The 6,018-nt window shown below is 29.5% G+C and overlaps 1 protein-coding gene across 1 annotated transcript in view; it reads left to right on the top strand.

The window, feature by feature from the left end:
• Window positions 1–6,018, top strand: part of LOC108965076 (arginase-1) — a gene marked incomplete in the record, with an annotated part of 32,666 nt that overhangs the window by 7,822 nt on the left and 18,826 nt on the right.

The following is a 6,018-nucleotide window of genomic DNA, read 5'->3' as shown; positions in this document are numbered from 1 at the left end:
AATATCATTTGGGTTAAATGTGTATATAGAAATGAATAAATTAAACTTTATAAACTTATATAATGTCTTTGTTTAATATCAATTAAGTTTTGTCAAATTCTTTTAGCTTCTTGCTATTTTTTCACTTTTCATCATATTTCAGTAAAAGTCATATTTTTCCTCAAATACCACAAATACCTAGTGTTCAAACACAAAATTTTTCTTAGAAAAAATATTTGAAATGTTAAAACATTTTTTTTTTTTTGAGTATTTTGTTATTACCTTTTTTCTTTTTGTAAAAGCAGAATTCTTACTATAAATATTGCAAGTATTTCTTCTGCCGTAATATCAACTATAATTTAGTACTAAAACTTTGCTTTGGAATGCTTGAAAACAAAAGAAACTTGTAAAATTCGTTTTGCTTTTTGTTTAAGGAAAATTTTCGTTATTTTGCTATTTATTACGCTTTCGACTTAAATATTTCTTAAGGGTTTAAGTTTTTCCAGACTTTGTTTTTGCATTTTGACTAGCATTGGAATGGTTTTTATCTTCAGTATTAGCATATAAGTATATCTTATATTTGTTTTAGAAATTCTACACACAAAAATAGTGTGAATTCATGAAAGAATTCGACTTGCGAGATCATTTAGCCTTTACAGCTGTTTGACTAGATAGAAAATTCACAGAATTTTTCAAAATTAATTAAAAATTATAAAAACAGTTTTCTATACACCTAAATATGTATGTATGAATGCGCTACAAAAACAAAAGGTGAACAAACAATTTGTAGAAGACCTCGCGCGATTTTATGAGAAACACATTGCATATATCCTGCTAGCTCTCGGCAGGTTGAGAGAAGGCGAGAAGTAGAAGGAAGCCAGTGAGTTTGTGTCAACTTAGTATGTTGAGAAAGCGCTGCCACAAATTAACACAGATTCAACAATGTGCTCGACAATGCAGAATTAGATCGAAAAACAAACGAAAATGGCAACAAAAAAAAAAAACGAAAAATCAAACCAAATGAAATGAAACATGTATGTCAAACGAAAACCAAAATAGTAGATACAACAAAAATTAACCAACCAACGAAATATTGCTAAACAACCAACGCAAAACAAAGAGAGAAAAAGAAAGAGAATTTACAAATTGGTAGAAGTAAATAAAGCGGGATATATACTATATATATATTTTTTTTTGCTGAGGGGGGTGGTAAAAGTGATGGATGCTAATAACGCAACATGAGAGCGCGTGGCACACATAAGACGAGTAACGAGATGTGCAAAAATATATTTGTTTTATTTATTTAATTAACACTTTTTCAATAAAATTTTATATTAAAAATAGGATTGAAAAAAATAGTCGAACGTTTTCAAATAAGATTTTACCAGAAAAAATTATTACGAAGCAAATTTTTGAGACTCAATACGCTGAATATATGTATGTTTCATATAGTTTTTTTTAACAAAAAAAAAATTCTTTGCAAATCTATCATTCGCACTCGCGCGTAAATGTGTGTGTAACGCAAATAAAAAGAGTTAATGGAGAGTGGAAATCATAAAGGAAACGAAGTGGAAATCATGAGATCATGGGCACAATCTAATGATGATAATGACAATAATAAAATAAAAAACAAATTAAATTCAAAAATCAAAATTGATATTTTATTTAAGGTTAAAAACACGGTTTGTTGTTGTCAAAGTTTTTATCGCTTCAAATATATGTGCGCGCATCAACCACAAGTATTAGCGCTTTTAACTTTTTGTTCAATACAATTTTGATATTTTGTGTGGGAAATACAAATTGAATTAAACTTTAAATGTAATTAAAATAAAAACACAAACTTATAATTAAAATTAAAAATAATGATAAAGTTAAAATTTCTATTTAGCAATAACTGCTGTGTTAAAAATCATATATTTAGGGAAATCCGGTAAAATGTTTTTGTTAAAATTTTTCGTCACAAAAGTTTACAAAGTAACACACAAACTTCTTTCGAAATTTGTGCGTGAAAATGAAGTTCTCGTTGAAGGTGGGGCAAAGAGAGAGCATTGTGTGTCAAATTTTGTTTCTAATAGCTATTTTTGACGCTATACCTGCTATGCGCTCTTCTCAACTGAAAGCCAAACATTCTCGCTTACCGAGAAATGAAGGAAAAACTTTTGTTTATAGCGTAAAAACGTGTTGTTTTGTCACTCATTGGTGGTGGAGTATCAGGTATCAAACAATGTTTTATACACATTTTTTTGTCTGTGTGCTTGCCGCGTCTTGAGTGATTAGTTACATAAACAATAAGATTTTCAAATGTCAATATGGTTATGTAATACAATTGTATCAAATAATAATAGTAATAGTAATTTAATATAAACTGAAATATAACATATAATAAAAAATACACAATGAAAAATATAGTAATTGGTGGCAAAAAATGCTTGCTTGCGCACGCTTGCTGACTGCGTGGGCCTAAAACCTACAGCTGCAAAAAACGGCAAAATCTGTCAGCGCTCATATAATAATTTTTTTTTTGTGCAAAAATTGCATAAGCTCAGCATTCCACTTTTGCTTTTTAAATTGCAATTTTTTCGTTTTTATTTTTGTTTAATAAAATATTAGCGCTTTGTAATCGTTTCTGAGATTTTGTCGCCAGACAATTTTATTTTCATTTCCTGTGTACAAATAGTTGGTTTAAAACAGATACGTAAACAAAAAAAAATATTATTTAAAATTATAAAGGTTAATAATAATAAAGTAATATTAAATTGAAATTAAAAGTATGAACGCAAATCAATTACAAACTTAACGCAAGGAATGCGATGAAACGAGCTCAAAATAAGATAAATATGTGTAAAAATATTACAAAAAAAATAAGTCAATTAAAACTATGGTTTACAAACTGCTAGTTACTACTATTTGTTGTTTGTTAAGTTAAAATAAAAATAATAATATTAGAAATCATACAAAACAAACTGAAAACCCATGAAAATAGTAATTATTATTTTCATTACTCTGTCCCATACTTGTGTTCGTTTCTGATTTTGTTTATCTTTGCTTCATTTAGTTAAGGTACGCATATTGTTTTTAGTAATTACTACAAAACATAAAACATTCATATAAATTGTGTCATAATGTGAAAATTAAAATTAAAAACTAATAATTACTTAAAAGAAAATTATAATAATTAATTTGCCATGAAACGCACACACATTTCAAAAATGCAATTTGTCATCAAATCAAATCAAATCAACAAAAAAAAACAGAAAACACTTAATTCTTCCATCTTTCAAGTTCCGGTTTCTTATAAGTTTATCAGTTGCTTTTTTGTACGTCAATTTGAGTTGGTTGTCTATTCAATCTTCACTGCTGATCTATTTGTTGTGGTCTGTGCTTGCGCGCGTTTTTCTCGCTTTTCGTACATATTTTGTGCCGCTTGTGCTGATTGCTGACTCCCTGCTACTCTCCTTACTACTTTACTCTCTGTGCTCTCCTCTCATATATTTATGCAATTTTACTATTTACTTGCTTCAACGGGGCGCTGCAATACTGGTATCCACCTTTATTCAATTTTTTTTACTTAATTTTCGGATTGACTTCTATTAAATTGCGGCTTTCTTGGCAATATGCGTTTGTAGAACGCTTTCCCACTTTTGCTCTTGCATGAGCGCACGCGCTCTTATCTCTACTTGTCCATATTTGAATGGCGTATCATTGCAGATGATGCATTTCTCTATTGGGAATTTTCGTTCGTTTCGTGTGTCAAGAAAGTAGAAAGCATAAGTTTGCATCATCAACGATAAATTGGCGCTTATTGCACTTTTGTGCAATTTTTTCGCTTACATTTGCAACTACATACATATGTGTTGATGTTTTTGTTGTTACTAAGATTTCTCCTTTTTCTAATGTTTAATAAAAATTGTTATGCTTAAAATAGTTACTATATTAAGAAGTAAAATTTAATAAAAATATAAGCAAAAATTTATACTTTCTTCTGAGATACACATTTTCGCGTAGACACTATTGCACAGAATATCCTTTCGCTCTTTAGCAAAACAAAATTATGTATTTGTAATCTCTTTTTACAGACCGCATTTGCTGCTTTCAAAATAATTTGACGGTGTTAGTGTGCAATTTGAACTAAACCTTAGCACGTATTATTTTCTATTCGTATAGAGAATTTAAAAAAATAAATAGAAATCACTACAGCATTTTTGTACATGAACAAACATGCGTTCAAAGCTTTTTCCGCTTTATTTAAAGCAGTATATTTACGTGGAGGCTACACCTGCCTTAGAAAACAAACAGTTGTGGGCATTGCGAACGATTTTGAAGACACTGCCTTCAAATGTGAAAAATGTTTGACAACTAATTTACTTCGAAAAAGTTTCGAGCATTTCAGTTACATTTAAACATTTTTAAAGGGACCTTTAAAAAGCAGTTACACAATCAAGAACTTGTCTTCGATTTGATCACACATCATACTTGTCAAAATCGATTGAAATTGACAATCTCGAATATAACGAAATATTCATATTACAGACAATTGCATATCATTTCAAGACTGTGTGCAAGTTCGAAAAGCGAGAGTGTGGTAGTAGTAAAGTGTGAGTATATTGCAACTTTAAAGCAATTTCTTGATCGTGAAACGCGCGGGAAAATTGCTTGACATAATTTACTGATGTTGTATAAACAATTTTATTAAGGGGATATTCTAGTGTAGAAATTTGAAAAAATCATTTTTTTTTATCATAACTCTGGCAATGAATGCTTGAAACCTTCATTAGGGTCCACCGAAGGTGTAATGTTACAGAAATCTATGGGGGCGACAGCAAAAGCGAATTTTTCAGCCGAAGCGCATGTTTGCTGCACTTATTGCTTTCAAACATAATAATTGCATTGAACGCATGTCGAACGCACTATCAGCGCTGACTGTTTTCTAGTACGTATTGTCGCAGTAGCTCATTCTGTAGTTTTGAATGACGAGTGTTGTGTATGTGTATGGGTTAGTTACTATAGCTGCATATCTGCTCTCTTGTTTTCTTTTACCTTGTCATGCATAATTGCTATGCGACATTGAAGCATTTTTAGTTATTATAATGTTTGCAATTTAGAACTTATGCCTAACTGCTTTAGCAATTTAGTTTAGTTTTTCCTTCAATACATTTTTTTTTTTTTCGTTTACATCGTTTTGCATTTTTGTTCTGCATTTTTGACTAGAATTCTTGTTTGTTTCATGCGTTTTGTGTATACTTGTATTTTTTTTTTCTTTTTACCATCTGTTTAGCTTCGACTACCACTATTATGCATATGCTTAAGAGTAATTTTTTAAATTTATAAATTTTAACTTAATTAAATTATTTGTTCTTATGCGTTTTTCGCTTAGCGTTTGCTTTTTCTCATACATTTGCTTGTTCTTTTTTACTTTGTTCGTACTACACGTTTACTCTTACGAAAAAAATATAATTTATATATGTATAAGCAACTGTGAGGCTTCAGCCGTCCCAAGTTGTTTAGCATCAAAAAATGTACTAATATATAACTATTTAATAAATAGTGATTACTTTTTCTCTGGGTTTCTTTTTGTTTTGTAACTTCACTTATTACTGCCTGCAATTGCGCATGCTTAGCTAACCTCAACATTACAATTTGAAAAAAAAACACTAAAATAAAGGAAAAAATCAATGAGTGTATTCACAGTGCGCGTTTTTCCCCGTTAGCAATAGGTGTCGAGCAAACACAACCACCGAGAATACCCACATCAAGTTAATTTTTAACTAATTTGCTAAATTGAAATTTAAAAATTGTGAACTTTAAAACTAAAACCACTTAACAGCTACAAAAATATAATTATATAAATATATGTATATGTAGACATACACGTACACATATTGAATGAATGTAAGTTTAAATTTGTGTAGTTAATGGTGTTTTGTGTAATAAAATATTAATATTAATGCAAAAATAAATTATGTTATATACATATGTACGTATGTATATAAGCTGTATAAACACTATTTTTCAACATTATTGCGAAACAGTGCTTAGTTT

Source organism: Bactrocera latifrons, unplaced genomic scaffold (assembly GCF_001853355.1).
Source record: "Bactrocera latifrons isolate USDA-ARS-PBARC rearing strain unplaced genomic scaffold, ASM185335v1 scaffold_133, whole genome shotgun sequence".
Lineage (NCBI taxonomy): Eukaryota > Metazoa > Arthropoda > Insecta > Diptera > Tephritidae > Bactrocera > Bactrocera latifrons.
The sequence above is the reverse complement of the archived record's forward strand: the minus strand, read 5'-3'. Positions and strand labels throughout refer to the sequence as shown.